The 20,058-nt window shown below is 42.8% G+C and overlaps 1 protein-coding gene and 1 long non-coding RNA gene across 3 annotated transcripts in view; one reads left to right on the top strand and one right to left on the bottom strand.

Annotated features, from left to right (window-relative positions):
* Positions 1-20,058, top strand: part of LOC139052226 (uncharacterized) — a 723,436-nt gene that overhangs the window by 203,761 nt on the left and 499,617 nt on the right. The window lies entirely within an intron of this gene.
* Positions 7,904-18,419, bottom strand: LOC139052236 (uncharacterized). Its single transcript, XR_011509801.1, has 4 exons — positions 17,787-18,419; positions 16,518-16,574; positions 15,265-15,455; positions 7,904-13,924 (listed from the first exon to the last, which is right to left on the bottom strand). It is a non-coding gene; the product is annotated as an uncharacterized lncRNA (long non-coding RNA).

Genomic DNA, 20,058 nt, shown 5'->3' with positions numbered 1-20,058 from the left:
ACATTTCACGACAGCGCGCATGTACTCAAGTACCTTTTCAACTGTTCCTTATATTGCCCTCACCGATTATAAACACCTTCATAGCACAGAAATAACTTCTGAAAACACACAATATACGTGAACGAGGCAGAAAGGGCCGGAACCAAAACTCACCCGCAACGCTTATGCACTGTTGACTTCAGAACATATGCATATTGCATGAAACGCACACTTATACACCTAGCACCACTGCGACAAATTGCACCTACATACCACAGTACACTTACGCTTCGTAAAAGTAAGAACCCTAGCACTCGAACATTCTGTACGTGTTCGCGGTCACCAATGCGCATCGCAGCCGGCAAAACAGCTCACATGAAGCAAGACACAAACAGCACATTACGAATGCCTGCAATGAGACGACAATGAAGCTCATCGCTACACATCGTGTCATCACTTCTGAAACACAAACCAGCACTGCACAAACGTGCAATTTTCGTATCGATGAAGCGCGCACACACCTACGAACACTATATGCTGAGGTGGGCGATCGCAAATCTTTTCATTTTGGCGCGTACCGAACTAGTGTCATGCTTAGATGCAGGTGTATACGATGGACTTTACGTTTGTAATGCACATGCAAAAAACAGCCTAAAACACACGAAATCGGCGGCTTCATTCCTTCCGATCCTCGCGCAAACACAACACACATCCGTCTGTTTCCTTTGGCGATCGCACGTACTGAAGAGGTCAGGAAGAGTACGGCTGCTTGTTGCGTTAGACAAATAGCTGTGCAGGTGCTGAATAGCTCTTGAAATGGTCACAATAAACCACACAAAAAACAAACTGCCGCTGCAGCCTAGGGATCTAGGCCTCGCACTCCGCTTCGCTACGAACCAGCGCCATGTTTATGCGGGCGCCGCACGGAGGCGAAAGTTCACGACCGCCTCTCCTGACGTCACGACGGCCATTACTGGCGGACCGCTGGCTTGCGGTGCGGCGTGCGGCCATGGGAGGTAAATCGGCCCTTAGGGCGCTTCTTTTTGCGGCGCTTTCTCTTTGAATTCTCTTTCATATCGCCTTCTGGCGCCTCGTGCTGGCCGTTACACATCTCATCGGCCCGGATCGGTCTCTTACCCGCACAGTCTGAGTGATTATCATTTAAATCGACTCTATCTTTGCCTCGACTGGCGGACAGCTCAACCGACTCTGGCACAATGCAGCAGGCTTTACTCGAGTTATGCAACTCGCACTCTTGCGAACTGCCCTCTACTGCATTGCCCAGCTCGCGCTGTGCATCGACACAGAACCCGTCGGTCTCGATCGCTGTCTCACGCGCACAGTCCGAATGATTCCTAATTAAATCATCCATCTCTAGGCTACCTAGACTGGCGGAGAGGCGCACCGATCCCTGAACAATGCAGTTGTTCTCTCGTCAGTTACGGAGCTCGCCATCCCGAGAACTACTCTCAACTGCATCGTCCAGCTCGCACATCACTTCGGCACGCAGATCTGACTCGACATAAGTGCTCGTGTCTGTCAAGTCCGTAGTATTCTGTACCTCGCTAACGACCTCGCTACCATGAGATGCGACGCACACGCGCGCTAACTGTGCCAATTTGTTCGCGGCTGGCCTAGCTGTCTCTAAAGTCCTCTGCTGGCACAGCACCTCGTCGCTCTCACTCTGGCCTTTAACGGCCTCTGTTACCACTAAAAGCTTCGTTAGCTGCTAGCACTTCGATGTCACCTGTGAACGTGCTGCTACTCTCACAGGTACTACTACTTTTCTCGGCTTTCCACGAAAATCTGCAATCTACTTCCTCACACTTTCGCTGCGTCCAGCCTACAGATTTCTCAAGCCGCTGTTGACTTCCTGCGTTTAGCTGCTGCAAATCCTGTATCTGTTTCTTTACTGTTGCAATTTCTTTTTCAACCTCCTGCCGTTTTTGCTCATGCTCTTGGCGTTTTCGCTCGCGCGCTTGGCATTCTTGTTTAATTGATTCCTGTTCCTGTCTTTTTCTTAGAATTCGGTTACCTAGGTTTTCGATTAGTTTCAAATCATTGTTACTTGCGAGAATGGTTTTCCGAATTTCAGATTCCGTCAAGTCCTTCTCTACGTCTACCTCGAGCTCTTGACACAACCACAGCAGGTCAGTTCCCGTCAAACACATTAGGACCACGGTCGCTACTTTAAGCTTTAGCTCTGCGGTCACACAATACTTGCTGCGATACCCACGCCAATCAAAGTACAAGTAAAAGATCCCCAGCGAATCAAATTCAAAAACACAGAGAAATTGGAGCCTGATAAATCTTACAGCCAAAACCAAACGCTTACCCACTGAAGCAGCACCATATCACTAGTCCTTCTCCGCCGTACTTAGTCAGTTGCAAGAGGTGGTCAATCCCAAGTCGCCTCCAACTTGATCAGGATGCCAGTCGGTCACCATGTGCCAACGTCCGTCAGCTGCCGTTGCTGTCTCCGAGTCGTAGGCCGATTTACGAGCCGTAGGCCGATCTCACCGCTGCCATTCAGTTATAGAGTTTGGAGCGGTCGTAGTTGTAGGGAGGACCTTGGCAGGAACTAGGTGAACAGGATTTATTTACATTATTTACATCTTAGACAAGACATACATCGACCGTCTAGCGCGACTCCCATATGGAGACCGCAAGACTAACATACAGCAAACAGCTTACGAGTACACAGCTCGCGAGTACATTTCTAGCATGACAACGAGCACTCAGCTCCCGACGAGGAGCACACTCTAGCAGCCGGCAATCGCTGCTTATAAGCCCTTGGTCCCCCCCTTGAGTCCCAGCGGACGGATTCCTAGTGGACGGAAACGTTCGTCCAGTCATCGTTCGACGTCACCGTTCGACGTCACCGTAGATGACCCGCCTTTTTGGAGGAGGGCGAGGGCTGTTGGAGGAGGATGATGACTCACATACACGTGCCGCGCATACACACCGGTGAAAAGGGCCGGAGTCGACGTTAGAGGGCTTCGTAGAACTCTGCTTTGTCCAGGGTGGCGCTGGCGGGTAGCGCATTCCTTAGCTGACCGCGCGCCACGTGGCTGCCGGTCATCCGCAGTTCTCTGAAGTGCGCCCCGTCTAGTGGGATTGCAACACGTGCAGCGGGCTGAAAGCTGGCACGTTGCCACCCCCTGCGGCCATTGCTAACAGTAGCTGGAGAGAACCGAGTTAATGTTGTTTGCCGTCACTTGCAGATACTGAGATTATATTTTTACCTTCGCCCTGATTAGATAATTAGAGTTAAGTAATTTCTCAATCATGATAATTAGATGAGAATTCTCAATGACAAAATTGTAGAGCAACATGAGAAAGTCCAAATACAGCTTTCTGTTGCTCAACACGTTCTCCACAGAAGTGTTTTTCCGAGCCTGAAGACGCTCGCGATCCGCGATTACACACTATGTCTCAAGCAGCCAGTCATGCAGAAATATATATATATATATACATATGTTGCCCATTCACTTAGGCTTGTTCATGGGTGTGAAGAACCGCAGAATGTGTCCAGAATTCCTGGGTATGAGAAGCAGCGTATAAAACATGTGTGTCACCAGTTTTGTATTGTGCTTGGGCTGTATGAGATACGTCTTGTGGTGTGCACATTAATGCATTAGACAAATTCAATCGGTCGCGGCAAGGTATGTCCTGGGGAGATACGGCCGCTTTGTAAGTGTAACAGATGAAAACATAACTTAGTGTTATCTCTTTGCTTGAACGACGAAGCAGGTTACGACAGGAGCTGTTTTATTCGACCTTCCATTATCATACGGAAGTATGCTCATCAGAAGGCCCCGCATTATGTTTCTTTGCATAAAGTTCATTAAGTTCAACTTAGACCCTATATTTGCAGGTCTGATCGCTTTGAACTTTTTTTTTCTTAGAACTATTATTGCTGGGCATTCACTTCCTGCGGATGTGGTGGTCCGCAATAATGTTGATGTTTGACGCACGTAATAATGTCTTAATGGCGCTGTGGTTCATGTATGAATAAAGAATAAATTTTAAGTAATCCGTGACACGTGCATAAATTTACCTTGGTTAGCGTTTATTTCCATGAGCCATTTGTTACACCATTTAGTTATGGCGTCAAGGTCAGAGAGGACTTTAACAATATATTGGCCATTCGTTTATTTCTCTATTAATAACTCAATCATCAGTGAATAGCTGAAAGCTGAATAATTATCGCGTAATCAAACTTTGGTGTCCCGCTTACAAAATTCAAGCTAAACTTGCTTCAGTCGCCTTCAAACAAATGAAAACAGGAGAATTCCCAAGAATTCAAAAAGAACTTCGAAATTTAAGCCGGCGGTAAGCGCTTACCACCTTTCGCCTTTCCTCTTCTTATAGCCATGTTCCTTTGTTTTTTAAACAAGAAATTGATAACAACTACTTTAAATATTGAATAATTATAAGTTTAAATGACGCACTGATTCGATAGCGGTACAAGTGGCGGATGCTGACGACACCAGGATAACGAAAGAAATTACCAGTTGCTTAACCGCACCACCAAGTCAGCATTCTATGGATTAATTATGAGCTCTGTAGATAATTAGTGAATACTGGTTTCTTCCCTATATTCATACGTAATACGACGCATGTAGTCGGCATTCCCATTGTCCTTGTGAGCTGAACTAGGCAACCAAATCATATTTTTTAAACATGGCGCAGGTTACGTCAGATGGGTGTGCAGAGTTTCATTCGTTTTGGATATTTATGGCTGTAGATAAGCGTTATACTCATATATTAGAGCGACTTTCCATAACGTGATACTAGCTTTCATTGTGGAGGAAATGAGAGTCAAGCACGAATAACATGCGCGCCCACTTTTAAGTGTGTGTTAATATTACATGTGTGACGAAGAAGATCGGCAGGCTAAAAAGCCCCATTGCCATCGCGTGGTTCATACCCAGTTCGCTCTCTGGCTGCGCCCTATCTGCTGTTGCTGCGTTGGTCGCTGCTTCTGTACGACCCGAATAAACCCCCTTTACAATTGGTGGAGGTGCTGGGTAGGCGACGAAGACTCGTAAAGGCATTATCGGAGGCTTCCGAACCAAGTAGAAAGTTCATTGTCGCCTTGTAGGAGTTGGTTTAGTGGTGCGATCACAGTAGCGAAATTGCGAACGAAACGTCGAAAATAGGAGCATAGGCCAATGAAGCTGCGTAGTGCTTTTAGGTTAGTGGGCTTCGGGAATTCGGATACGGCTCGAAGTTTAGAAGGATCAAGAAGAATGCCTTGTTCGGAGACAATATAGCCTAATATAGTAAGTTTTCGAGCTGCAAATAGGCACTTCTTTAATTTAAGCTGGAGACCAGCAGTCCGGAGAGAGGTCAAAACTTGATGTAAACGGCGAAGATGGGTCGGAAAATCAGGAGGAAAAAAACGTCCAGGTCGTCGAGGTAACAGAGACAAGTATGCTACTTCAGCATATTCAGCTTTTCTGGACACGAGGGGTTAGTTCGCGTGACTGCCACCACGTGGCGTACTGACCATAACCATTGCAAACTTCCCGCGGTGACGCGTGATGACGTCAACAAAAGGCAAATCAAATAATCAAAAGCTATCCCTGCGCATTGAACTTTGCCGCAATGCTTGTCCCACCGGCGTTATCAGTGTTCTTGATAAAGCATAGCCGCTCGTCGCCAGGAAATGACTTATCATCTTAAGAGCGTTTAGTCGCGACGAGCGATGATGGATTCTGGGCTTTTGATTCGGTTCTTTTTTTTTCATTTTTTTCTTTTTCAAGCTACAGAATAAAGAAGGTATGCTAACCGTCAAAAGCACTCCGCGGCAGCCTTTCTACAGTCGGCACACATTGTTAACGTCCTAACATCGCGCAGCGTCTACGAGAGACGCCGTCATAGACGGCTTTTGATTTTGACCTATCGATTTCGTTAAAGTGCCTCCAATTATTTCGCTAGCGACTTTGCTATCCGCACTCACGGGCTACCGCGACAGCTGCAAATCGAGATGTGCTTAAAGGGAAGCTGAAGAGTCTGTCGAATTCAATAAGACGCTCATATACGGATGCGGGAACCTTATAAACCATGTCGGTAAAATTTGGGTTTTTTTTTTCAATTAGGAGCGACGTAATCGTCGGTTGAAATTGCGCTGTAGCTCCGCCCCCCTTTGAGTGAGCGAGCGGAGCGGAGACCGGAAGCCGCGGTGTTGTGACGTCAACTCTGCTTCGTTCCTTCGCAGCGTCCGCGACCGTGCCTGACCGCGCTTGTTTCTGCGTGCGTGCCATCGTGTATCTGCTTCGATCGACCCTGCATTCCTTTGTTGGTGCGTCTGCGTGTATGTAGAGTGGTAGTCAACGTGCGTGGTAGTCAACGTGAGTGGTAATCAACGTGAGTGGTAGTCAACGTGAGTGGTAGTCAACAGATGAAGGTCGCTACACGTACCGCATGAACCGGGAAGCTTTTCGCGCGTTTAAACCGTCTTTGTAGATTGCCGACAGCTTTGGACAGCGCACAAATGCCGACGATCGCATCCCCGCTTACGTTCCACGAGGAGGCATGCAGGAACACAACACTACAGTTGTTTGACCGGAAACTAGCTCACTAGATCACCGAAAGATCGCCGAGATCACTAGATCGCTTTGGAAAAAACACACTCACTAAAGAGCATTTCCAACACGAGGAGATCACAAGGCTTTGCTTTCGTTCGCGTCTCAAGCACTGCTCGCACCAGCATCGTTTGCTTCTTCACACTAAGAAAAAAAAGAGTATCCCTTACTCTTTTCGAAGAGTCTGGACTCGTCACGTATACGACTCACTTTGTGGGAGACACCCGAACTCTCTTTTGGCAAAGAGTCCCGAGACTATCTGCTCAATACAAGGTGTTTGCGTGACTCCGCACACAATAGTCATGCATACTCTGTTGTAATAGTCACCTATACCCTCTCAAAAGGGTCACAAGACTAGTGCTGAGGGAGTCCGTTAACAATTCTAAATGAGTCCAACGACTCAAGATAAAGTGTCTCATGAACACTGCAAGAATGACTCACCGAACTATTCTAGATGAGTCTGATGACTCCAGCAGTGTGTCAAGTTACCCTTAGTGCGTGGTGCCGGCCTCTTGCAAATAAAGTAAGGTAACTAATCTATGTAAGTCGTTTCACTCTTGGATGGCAGTGTCGAGCCGCTTTTCAAAATGTGTCAACAACTCTTGCTGTAAGTACACACGACTACGGCTAGTTCTCAAGAAGACTACTATGAAAAGACAACATAGGATAACAAAGAATCCGCAGTAAACTTGACAAAAAGCACATGGCAGGTTAGCAAGAAAAAGTTAATATTTCATCAATCTTTGTTATTGTCTTCTGGAAAATTCAAATGTATAAGTCAGCACAGAATCACTATGAAAGCAAGACAGTTCTCTTTACCATTAAACTGGAATCAATAGCCAACTAAGCAAAACAGTCTTAAATAAATATCCAATATGTAGCCTGCAGCTGCATATGCATGACACTGCAATGCCACTCAGAACCATAATGAGACCCCAAAATATTATGTAACTCATGTAGAAGGTTAATTCACCACCGCACAAGTCTCTTATAATATGTCAAAAGATTCATAAGTTCCACCTATTTCCCTGTTCTAAAAGACTTAACTTACGACTTAACATTCTAAGCAAGTAAGCTACACATAACAAATAAGAGAGGCTGCACTTATGTATAAAGGAGACCCATATAAGGAAGTGCAATAAAAACAATATTCCAACTTAGATTACATTACCTATGCATTATGCTATGCTTGCTGAAAACAACTGGTTGGCAATTGATAATCCAGTCTAATAGTAAAAACAGCTGTCTTACCTTATGGTACTCTTGTTGGCACTTTTTCCCACACAATTTGTGCATGTTAGCGTGAGATGAAAATTGATCTGAAAAACACATTAAAAAGTTGTGCATCAATTTTATTCTGTCATACAACATGCAACAGTGTATAAAAATCTCATAACTGACAAAATTACAAAAATAAATACAGCAACACTTATACTGATCATTTATTTATGTTGAGAAACATACTTTTGCAAGACTAAGTAAAATAGCTGACACAGACAATTTCACAGGTCGAAATAACCGCTAATACAAAACTTTCCATAATGCAAACACGTTGACAAAATAAGTAGCACATGCAGCTGTATTTTGTTACGGCAAAGATAGCGCATGAATGATGAGGACAAGAGAGGAAGCAGAACACATAAACAAACTATACCCAGCTGCATGCACGCAGCTGTAACAATACTCATAGTGCACAAAGATCCAAAAGAAACAAAGAGGAAGATGTGAGGAAGGCTTCTTTTACTCATCACAAGTCATCCTGTAAGAGCACATTATGCACTGGCTGTAATCTATCCTCAGGACATACATGAATAAGTTACTTTAGGTGCCACATCTATAAATCACTCATACAATGTTCTTGTGATTTTCCTTATTCCAATCTTTAGCTTAGCAAGCATGACTGAGTTACGTAAAGCCTCCCTACGGCTTGGCACATATACACAAAGAAGTGTTTCTATAAACACTGGAAGTCACGGACGGATGACTGACACATACCTCTTTTATTTGTTTTGTCTTTGTCATTATGATTACCTACCACAGTAGTCTTTTGTAGAGTGAAACACATCCAAATAACACACTGTGGGCAACCAAGTGTGAATACCTGTTCTCGATTTCTACCTTTCTCTGGTGTCCCGCTAAGGTAACAATGGTGCGAAGGATTGTCTTCCCAACGTATGCATTCCCATACAACAGGAGCAGATGATAAGCCACATTAATGGTGCATGAAATAAAGCATCTGTGCTTGACTTTCCACTGCCGTTCCAATCTGGAGTGACCTTTTTTTTTGCTTTGTATACACTAGTACAGGTGCTACGTAGTCCCCTTGGCACCCAGAGCAATTCTCACACCACAGCAGGATGTCAATTTTTTTTTAAAATTCTAAGCAGAACTCTCGTTATGGGGGACAATTGCGAACTTATATTTTTGCTTTGTATCTTAATTATGTTGTTGACCTTTAAATTTAGCCACTTTACTACTTTTCTGCAGACAGGCCATTGCACCAATGCTAGGTTTTGAAAACACCAGAGCAGGGTAGAAAGCAAAAACAGATATTTATAATTTGGGTGCCCTCTCTGCATTGCATGGATATGTTTCAATGCACGATAAGACTACTTGGTAGCTAAACATATAAAAGTTAAGAGAATTAAGCTCAAAGCCTACCAAATTAGTAACTGGGAACTGGGAATTTCATATGTAAATTAAATTTCCTGATTCCCAGTGATGAAACAGTTTTGAGAATATGTGCGAAGGCAACCAAGTCACTCATGCTCACAAAGGAAACAAAATAAAACCAAGCAAGATTACAAGAACTTCGAACTTGCAACCCAAAGTAAGACACCTGACATGACTGATTTATGTATTTACTGAGCATAAATTACAGCTAGTGCATAATCTGCTTGAACAAGATGACAAACAATGAGTTACTGTTGCTTTCTCTCTGGGGCATTTGGCTCTTCTGAACACATGCACATTGTATGGCACAGCTGCGTGGATGTAGCTGGGCATAGTTATGAGTCAGCATCACTTTGTTATTATGGTCCTTCACTATTATTGTTATGATTTATATTTGGCAAGCAGCCTATCGGGTTGATCAGCTGTATTTTAAACAAAACATACTGACAGATTTCCGTTTCTAGCTAACATAAGGAGGCGGGTACATCCTTTCAGATTTCAAGAAACAGCTGTGCAACAGAAAGTCTACAATGACCAGTACCTTTATTATTAAGTGCCATGTACTAGATCTTTCTGCAATGAATACCTCTATTACCAGAAATTGTAGTCTGAAAAACTAATTGGAAAATATTTACAAGTGACAGATACTAGAACTGCATTACAATTGCAAATTTTTTCGTAAACAATATCACAATAATTGAAGTTTTATTAATTTCAGCAAAATGGCTGACATCCTATTATTGAGGCTAGTCAGTGCTGAAGGTATTGTTAGTTTGTAGGAGTCCTCAGACTGACAGCTCTGAAATATTTATCGCCATACTTGGTGGAACATGCTTTGCTGTTGCAGATATTACTTAGCCACAAAACATTTTGTAAGCCTTATGGGACAATTCTGTGTGGAAGATAAACCTATCTGATCATGTCTTTTTGGGTTGTGTATCTCGGAACTGGTGCTAGTCTGAGTTCTTACAAACTAGACGTTATTGAGTACTGTAATTATAATGCCTGCCACTGCTATAAATTTCTGTTAGCGAAAATTGTCGCATTGTCATGAAGCAGATATGTTCAATTTTTAGCGGCAGTCACTGCTGAAACACTCAGTACAAAGCACAAAACAAAGATATGGAGTCAAAATGTAAATGTCGAACAAAGTTATAGTCAATTCCTCATTTCACAGAACTGTCTTTTTTTCTGTTAGTTTGCCAATACCAATTGCACATCCACAAACATTTTAGTATTGCACTTCTGGTAAATGCAGGAAATTTCAGTGTTTAACAGAAGCCCTTGGGAAGACAGCCCAGAGTCGCTTTAACAAAAAGACTTGCATTCAATCTGCGTTTCTATGTTGTAGGTCACTATAGCAAGGGGCATGTTTTGCTGATTGAATATTACTCGAAACAGTCTTATTATTCGTACTAGAGGCTTTGAAAGAGAGCAAATTGTAGAGTTCTTCATGCAGATTTCATATATGTCATTAGTATTTCTTTAGCTGCTTCTTGAGTTATGTCCCACACAATGGGAAAATACACTGATCTTTGCGGGCACTTTCTTGTGTACTAAATTTTCACAAAAAGCAGTGTGCTGTAGCTACCTCAGCTCTTCGTAGACTACAAAGTACCAATATCTATTCAAACAGCATGTAAAGTTACTAGAAGTATGCAAGATTATTAGGCAGGCAGAGAGGCCTGCCTACTAATCTTGCATACTTCTCATGCTATTGTGAAAAAAAGCTATTGAATATACTTCAAAAACATTTTCTCACAATAGCATGAGAATAACCTTATGCACTTATAGTTGTCCTATACTAACGAAATTTGGCATACGTACTCTTCAAGATATGCAGAATGCTCATATCTAATTGAAATTGCAATCTGTAAAATTATTTAATGTGGCCTAATATATTCTTGCATAGTTCCAGCAATTGTACAAGCCGTTTGGATAGGTATCACCACTTTGCAGTATACGAATAGCTAAATAAGATACAGCATGAAGCTATTTCTGAAAACTTTATACACAGGAAAGTGCCCCCCAAAATATTTTGCCACTGTGTAGGACATAACTAAAAAACAGCAGCTACACAAAAATAAATGACAATTCAAATCTAATAAAACACTTTATGAATGACAGTATATTCAAATCTCTAGTACAAATATATAAAAAAGTTGTTTCGAGGAGTTAATAAGTGGGTGTCAGTGTATTCTACCAAAGTGTTAGAAAATGCCTTCAGGCATACCATGGGGAGCTTTATAAATAGCACACGCACGCATCTGCCTAAAAAGCCCCATGCCCTGCTTGAATTCATTAGTCATTTTTGCATTCTGTTGTATGTCACCATTTGCATCCCTTAACATAGAGTGCACAAAACCAAAAACAGCCTATTACCGTATTTACTCGCATAATGATTGCACTCGCGTAATGATCGCACCCCTAAATTTTGTCGTTTTAATTCGATTTTTTTTATTTCCCACGTAATGATTTCACCCCGAACTTGCCGCAGCGATGTGTCACGTGCCAAATCTAGCTAATAATGATCGCGCTTACCATCTGTCAACTGCTATGCGAACGACTCTTCAAGACAAACCAAGCAGTCTGCACGCAAAAAACTTTCTTAAGCAGATGCCCCATTTCATTGCTTTCATCACTTTCCGCACTTCTACGACAAAAAAAAAGCTACAACCAAACTTTCCTTTATTATGTGTAGGCTTTATAATGGTTGTGGTCAATAAAAACAACAAAAAAAGGCGTCTTTCGATTCTTCTCATCTGCACTTGTGGGCACGCAACAAATCGCGAGCGGCAATGATAGCAGCCACGTTTACACTGATAGGTTAGAAGTGTACCCTATTCATTCGCCGACGTTTGTAACGCAGCTAAGATATTCACCCACCCTTAGCGGAAACGTGCCACGTTAGGATAGTGGTGAAGACAAATGCCGCAGTTTCCGCAGCATGTGTTCCTATGTCACTGGCAGCTAAGTGCGCCCATCTGTTTCTGTCCCCTCAAAGTGGGCATGGCTATGTTATTGCCGCAAACTTGCAAATATTATTCATTACTAATATGGAAGAAACTGTTTGAATGCACTGTAATGTACTCACGAGAAGAAAAATGCATTCGGCGCGTTCGGCTTGCTCTGCCGGCCACCATTTTTTTTCGTGTCCTGCACTACATACAGCAGCAGCCGCCTATTTGTTGACCTGTTGTCATCCCGTAGTAAATGCCAGATAATATATTTTTTTCTTTTTGCGGGAAAATTAACCAGTGTAATGACCGCACCCCTGAATTTGAGTCAATTTTTTTTGCAAAAAAGTGTGATCATTATGCGGGTAAATAGGGTAACACACGGAATTTTTAGCCTGTAAAGGGGTTGTATACAAATGGGGCAGCCCACTCTAGTGTGACAATAAACAAATATTTGTACTCACAATATTGAAACCAGTCATAACATATATCCTCACAAATTTGGAAATTAATAACCAAAGAACCTTGCTGATTGTCTCATTAGTGTCCTAAACAAGATCTTTTGATGTTTATAATTTCTAGTTTAATTCACTTTCTCTAGTAAATGGACTTTGACCTAGACTACTCAGAGTAGGAGACTAACCCAGACCTGGAAGCCAATATTTAAATCTGAAATAAAGACATTCATCCCACGACCACGTCACTGCTATGTCATCAGAAGCGTGCATCCATGGACTGTAAAATAATTTTTACATGATCTGTACTGTTACTCTTGCACTAATAAATTAGGAAATGCACTTGCTATTTAAAGCACTGCTGTAAACCTTTGTGTTTGAGAAATGAAATACTCAAAAGTGTAACACAACCAATGTGTGCATATAACCTACGATGCCTTTGACATTCGTCAGTGTGACAAATGGGCACCGAGAAATGCAAAGGGCATCATAGCTTTCTTGTTTGAAACCTTGTGTGCGAGTATATTACTGGTATCTTTGCAGTGAAAGGAAGTCACATTATTATCAGACTTATGAGGGGAACTTATGTTTCTCTAGTTTAATATTTTCTTTTTTGTGCTCCTATATTCTTGACTTTTCCAAGAATAATGGGTGTTTGAAATAAGTACTCTATATTGCTCTTAAATTTTTCCTGCACAAGAGCTCACGTTAGGTTACATTTCTTGAACACTTTGCAGTGCTGTAGATAATCAAAAGAAAGAAAAAAATGCTGTAAGTTTGCATTTTAGCCTTCTGTATAACAAGTATGAATCTATCAATTACATACACAAGTACAAAAGAACTACGAAAAACTGGGCATAAAGACATACATTATAGTAATAGCAGGAATCGATGGTGAGAATTCTAATAGAAAGCAACCATTAAAAACTAGGCACTAAAGGCACATATTAATTATAATAACACAAGTATTTGCTAAGAATTTGAAGAGACAAATAGAATGTCTCTTCAAATCACTCCACCCTAACATTCATCCATGGTTTGATGAGTGACCACAGTTGGTGATGCTGTTTGGATAAGTTGCAGCTGAGGTGCAGCTGTGAAATAGGTGGAACATGTAGAGAGGTCACCAAAGGTTGCACGCTGGTCGCACAGCAGGTTGCCTTGATCTCCGGACTCACTCGACACTCATGTGTTGAGCCTGGTTATACGCCGTTTGCAAGAGGCCTGGCCCGTGTGTGGTACGGCTTTGGTAAAATTTCGAGGCAACCTGAAAAACACAGATCGATATCTATAAGCACCACAATATTCTTCACCATAGGGCAAACCTGAAGTTTACCATGGGCACATAGCAGATAATGAAAACAGACACAAGCCACCAGACTTCAGGTATAAAGATGTGCAAAAGTGTAAATGAGTGTTAAGAGCTGTTTATAGGATGGAATGTTTCATTTTGTCTTTTGTAGATGAATAATAGTATCTTAACATAAAGTCAAGTGTACTTGGCCCTCCCTAAAAAAATTTAAATTATGGGGTTTTACTTGCTAAAACCACTTTCTTATCATGAGGCACGCCGTAGTGGAGGACTTCGGAAAGTTCGACCACCTGGGGTTCTTTAATGTGCACCTAAATCTAAGTACACGGGTGTTTTCGCATTTCGCCCCTCTCGAAATGCGGCCGCCGTGGCCGGGGTTCAATCCTGCGACCTCGTGCTCAGCAGCCCAACACCATAGCCACTGAGCAACCACGGAGGGCATGGCCCTCCCTATTTGTGTAAGTAGGCAATTCCATGCGAGCTGTACCGACCTGGCACACGACCACTTGAAATTTTTTTTGAAGAACTGGAGGCCCTTCAATATAGCGCAAATGTTAATTTCAAAAAATACTTAACTTAAAAAGTTTTTTTACTGGCGCAAGCACTAAGTGAGATTTTGTGTAATGCACCAATCTATGCATCATAAAAGGCATAGCAGAAAAATTGGTTCCTTCATTAAAGGGGCCAAATTTTTCGGGACTATAAAAAGAGGCCTTACACCAAAAATTGAACTGCTTATTAGCCACTGCTCAGTTTATTATGGGTCATTAAACATGGACAAAATGGCCAATTAACATTATTTTCATGAATCTGGCTTACAGCAAAAGCTGCAAATTTATGTAATCCACATATTTAGGAGTTGTGCTGCATGCAAAAACTGGTTTCAGGAACATAAATTATACAGCAGTGCACAGAGATGCGGATGAACTAGCAAAAAAAAGTCAGTTTTGGTGTGTTTATCGGCATACTTACTATTGAGGCAGTCCTAGTAAATTTATGCCCAATACCATGTATGAGTGTACACCGTATTCTTTTTAGATTGCTAAAGCTTTATCAAAGCAGTTTTTTGTTAAGCAAGAAAAAAAATGTACAAGTGGTCTCCTACTGGTTTCAAAATTTGCAGCGCGTTTCGTCTAATCCACAGAGCCTTTTGGCGGCTAAGGCAAACTGCATGGACTTGAGCATTCCTGCACCGATAGCAGGGAGTCTAAACTGCTTTGAAGTTAACTCTTTCATTGCTGAGTGGCTACAAGCCACTTCACTCAAAAAGTTGCCACTTAATCACATGTATTTACATTAATCTTTCTGTTGGCTTCCAGCCTGCTTGGCATCATCACGAAGGCTGCCAACTCCCTAGTGGACGTAGTCAGGACATGGTGGTGGCAGGTCGCAGCGGCAGGAGCCACCAAAGGCTTCAAACTCCCTAGTGGACGTAGTCAGGACACAGTGGTGGTAGGATGCAGGGGCGGGAGCCACCAGAGTGTACCTGCAGCAAATTTGCACAAATGCTCTTAGTCCTACCATGTCACAATTTACAAGAAAAATTAAGCAGTCTGTGGAACATGGATACCAATACAAATAAATGCAAACAGTTAGGTCCCACAACACAACTAGAACATTGACAAAGAAGAAATGGTACTTATGCTTATGAAAATCCAAGCAATGAAAAAAAGAGAATGTGCATCCGATTTGTGCACGGAAGCTCAGTGGAAACCTGAGCTCATACCATCAAGTGATCTGCTAGTCAACTGCAAGCCTCTTAAAATGTCATTGTATATTTTTTACACACACTATGTTAAGCTGCATTAAAACAAGTTCAGCATCTCTAAATATAAGTAATCACGAAGCAATTCAATTAATGAATTCCAGTGGTCGATAATGCAACAAAGTGCACGCTCTGATGAAGCTGGCCAAACTGGGTAGTGACAAATAACAGCGTGGTTCTCTACATCTTGTTTTTCTGGCTTTCGCTGTAGCATTAAAATACACAAGAAATATCACATTCCTGACATTTAACCCTGCCAATTTTTATTCCATAATGCATAATACTTCAGCAAGAGCAATAATGCTGTCTATTAATCATAAATAGTGATAGAACAAGAAATTTTACTGGAGCTAATGTTTTGACAAGAAAACTTATCTCCTTCTCTTTGTCGAAACATTGGCTCCAGCGATGCTCCTTGTTCTACGGCTCTTCATCATTTCAAGTCTCTGTCTTCCTGTGTACCTCTGTACTTTCAATGTTGTATCAATGAAATTGTAATAACGGAGAATTAGTAAATGTAGCTGATGAAGAACTTGGGCTTGTTGGTAGACAATGACAGAGTAACGGCGCAACATAGAGATACGGACAAAGGAGGCTCATGTGTGCCGTCTCCTCCAGCTATGTCTCTCCTTTGGACAATTACTCTATCTCGATGTAAAAGTATTACCCTTTGCGCAATAATGCTGAAATGAATAAAGGCCAGGAAAGTGGACACAAAAATTACAACAAATAGCATCTTATGCTAATGAGATATGCGAAAGTCCCTGCTACGATCTGTCTCACCAATAACGTGCTGGATAAGATGGCGTCTTCTTCTGGATGTTGGCATTTCTTGAACACCTAAAATAAAGTACATTTCAAAATTACAAAAATACACAGAACAGCCGTAGCAGAGGAGATAACGCATTGTTTAGTAAAAGAAAGTAAACTAATCTCTGATGCAGTGCAGACGAAATTTCCTTTATTAAATTAGCAGAATAATACATCACACTTCATTTCATTTAATGCTGTGAGCGTTTCTTGGTACAACAAAGAAAGGTATTTCTGCATGAAAACAGTAAAATAATCATAGCCTTCTACTTTTACAAAATACGCGACAGCGACTAAGCCAACTACAGCAGTATATACTTAAAATTGTTATATGCACATTACAATAGCCAAGACAGGAGAAACTTGGGTTTATATATCTCACCAAGAGGTACCACCTTGGAATCGATTCATTTCTGCTTGCCAAATATCTGCACTAACATAAGACTACAAATAAAAAGACCCTCGTTTTCATAAAATACCGGACTCAAAATAGAAAATCCAGTAGGAATACCACAAATTCTGTGCATAACACAGCCAGGTTTTGTGCGCCTAGTAGGATTTACTATATAAAGGTTGCAGCAAATTCATGCTTTTAAATATTTACCACCATGAAAATAAAGATTACATAAAAAATAATAACATTATACATCGGCTTAGATTGTCAGCTAACGTGTTTTGTGTTTTCTACTTACAGCCAAATGCACATAAAATTTGTTCTGTTTCAGCGCTTTTAAAGCGCTGTGTCTGTTCGCTTGTGCATGCAGCCGCTTTACCGCTCTTAAGATATCTGTGCTGCCACATCGCCTGACACTGCCATACAGCGTTGTAGCGCTTTTATTATTCGCGGTAATATACCTAAAGCGCTAGTAAATCTTCAGGATACACAAGCTGTCTTTTCGACTACCTGTCTTCGCCAGCGAAAGTTACACTGGTACTAGTATTGTATCTACACTTCAAGTTACGCAGGACAGTACTTGATATTCTACGGATCTTTCGATGCGACAGGCCACTCGTCACCGGAGTCGTTAAGAACGGTGTTTCTCCTGGCAGTACAGCTTTGCAATAATTTCAGATGCTCTCCTGAGGCTTCCGTCTGCCAGTAGTATTTTCGCATACATACGCGCACGCATGCCCAAGAAACGTCTGTGAACTGCCAAGAGAAACGTGGCGCAAAATGTAGCCATACCAGAAGGACCGAGTCCGCGCCGTTTGTAAACTCGGAACAAAAGCTGATATGCTTACCTGAGACGTTAAGAGAAATATGGCACAGGTCACAGGTCCCCGCTGGTAGTGGTTCGTATGCATCTGGTCGTCTCTGTCCGTTGCGATCTCCCATATCACAATGAAAGATGCAGTGCAAACCGCAGCACTTCGGACGCTTCCGGCGAGCGCACTTGCTCGATGTCGGCAAAGACGAAATCGGCGAAACGCTGCTGCTGGCGGCGGTCCCCTCGTCGCAATCACACAGCACGGACAGAAGCTCCCACCGTAACTTGTCGCAACGCTTGGTTGCAGTCGTCCCTAGCGCAGCGATTTCAGAACCACTCAACGACAATGTATACTCGTGCGTGATGCAGCGCAACTTTAAAATGGCGTCATGCTATTGACGGCTTCGGCTTTGGATCATTTTGTAGCTGCACAACTGAGCAGAACAGTTGCGCTAGTTTCGGTTTTGTTTACTCGCGTTGAAATAAAAACTGTTTTGCTCACTGATAATTTTACGTCACTTAAGTAATGTTCACGAATGAAACAGCCATGAATTTAATACGCGTGTTGAAATACCCGCTACGTTCACTTGGCAGAAGCAAAATTTGCTCGTCCGAGCGTGGTTGCGTTTGAAATATCTATCGGTGGGCTGTCGGAGCATGCTCGAAGTGTGAAGACGCGGCGTAATTGTCCTTACTTTCCTTAGATATAACGGTGCGGCTGCCCTTGATTTCCGTCTAGTGCAGTTTGCTCTGATGTGAGGTAGAACTACAAAGCCGCCCATGTTGCTGAATGATCTAGTGCACCTGAAGTTGCCAGAACTCCGGCATTTCCTCCACAAGTTCTTGCGACTGTGTGCCGCGATCACCAAATGCGAGCGTAGTCATTTGGCGGAGATTTAGCAGCACATTTTCTAGAACTATCGTTCACCGCTCTCTCACGACATGGAGAAGCAGTGTGGTTGGTCCTTGGTAAAAATTTCTATTTATTGCGAATTTTGCGATAGCAATTATATGGACACAACCGTCAAAATATATCTGTCGGTGTTATCGTGAGCTTTCGTATAAAGTCAAGTGCGATAAGATCCTATCCCGCGCCGTTGGCTGTGCGCGTTAAAGGAAGTGTTCGAGGCTGAGCCGGGCTCGATGGGCGCCCCAAGTATCTATAGGAGGTCACGTGATAAAACGCGCGCAAGCCGGGAGAGGGATGCGGGATGCGCTAGTTTAGCGCGCTTCTCCTCCTCTAGCCGTTGCTCTAGCCCGGTCTTGCGCCACCCTCGCTCTGTCTTGGTGATAATTTCCGATGGACGCAAAGCTGGGGGGGAGGGGGGGGCGCTCAGATAACGCAATTTTGCGGAGACGCTTTGACGGAAGAGGCAGCAGAAGCGCTCTGTCCGCTCTGTTCGCGCCCTTCGTCAAGCCAACGCTGTGACAGCGAGTGTTCGCCGTCATTGAGTGAGATCTGTTGTATGCACGTACGCGCGTGACCCAGTGCTTCCTAATTTAAGGAGTAAGCGAATGTTTACTGCAGTTTATTCAGCCGATGAAACAACGAACATTGGTTCCAGCAGTAGTTCGTGCAGTGGTTCAGGCAGCATTGGGGCGAAACTGCCGTATTTTTGTTTTTATATTTCTAGGGGGTTCCAAAGCAGTGTTGCGTACGTTAATATTTGTTTGTGGCCGCGGAACGCAACGCACAGTAGCCCAGTGGCTTTGGTGTTGCGCTGCTGAGCTCGAGGTGACGGGTCCAATCACAACCGCGGCAGTCGCATTCCAACGGGGGCAGAATGCGAAAACGCGCGTATACCGTGCATTCCGTACACGTTAAATAACCCGAGCTGCTGAAAATAAATCTGCAGCTTTCCATTACCGTGCGCCTCATAACAAGATATTGATTTTGGAACTAAACCTTCGAAATTTAGTTTAAGTCGCGGGATTACATTTACAATCGACACTGTTGACTGCACCTACTGAACTTATCTCTTTGCTGTGCTCTCTTTAGTAGCCAATACTTTTTTTTAGATTTACTTATGGTCAGAACCAGTGTGACAAATCCAAGTCTTCCTTATCATAGGAATCCAGCTATGGCTTAAGCGTGTGAGGTATCAACAAACATGGTCAAGAAAAATCAATATATAGAGTTCGAAGTAATTGCAGAACATGACAAGGATGAAAGAATGATACACGGCGGCATTACAACCAGGACAGGAACCCGAGGGCCTGCCTAAAACAGAAGAGTTTATCTGGTATTTCTTCTCCTGAATTAAATCTTTCTCTCGCCAGACTCATCTCGAATATCAGAGGAATGG

Source organism: Dermacentor albipictus, unplaced genomic scaffold (assembly GCF_038994185.2).
Source record: "Dermacentor albipictus isolate Rhodes 1998 colony unplaced genomic scaffold, USDA_Dalb.pri_finalv2 scaffold_20, whole genome shotgun sequence".
In the NCBI taxonomy this organism is placed as follows: Eukaryota; Metazoa; Arthropoda; class Arachnida; order Ixodida; family Ixodidae; genus Dermacentor; species Dermacentor albipictus.
This window is presented reverse-complemented; position numbering and strand designations above follow the sequence as displayed.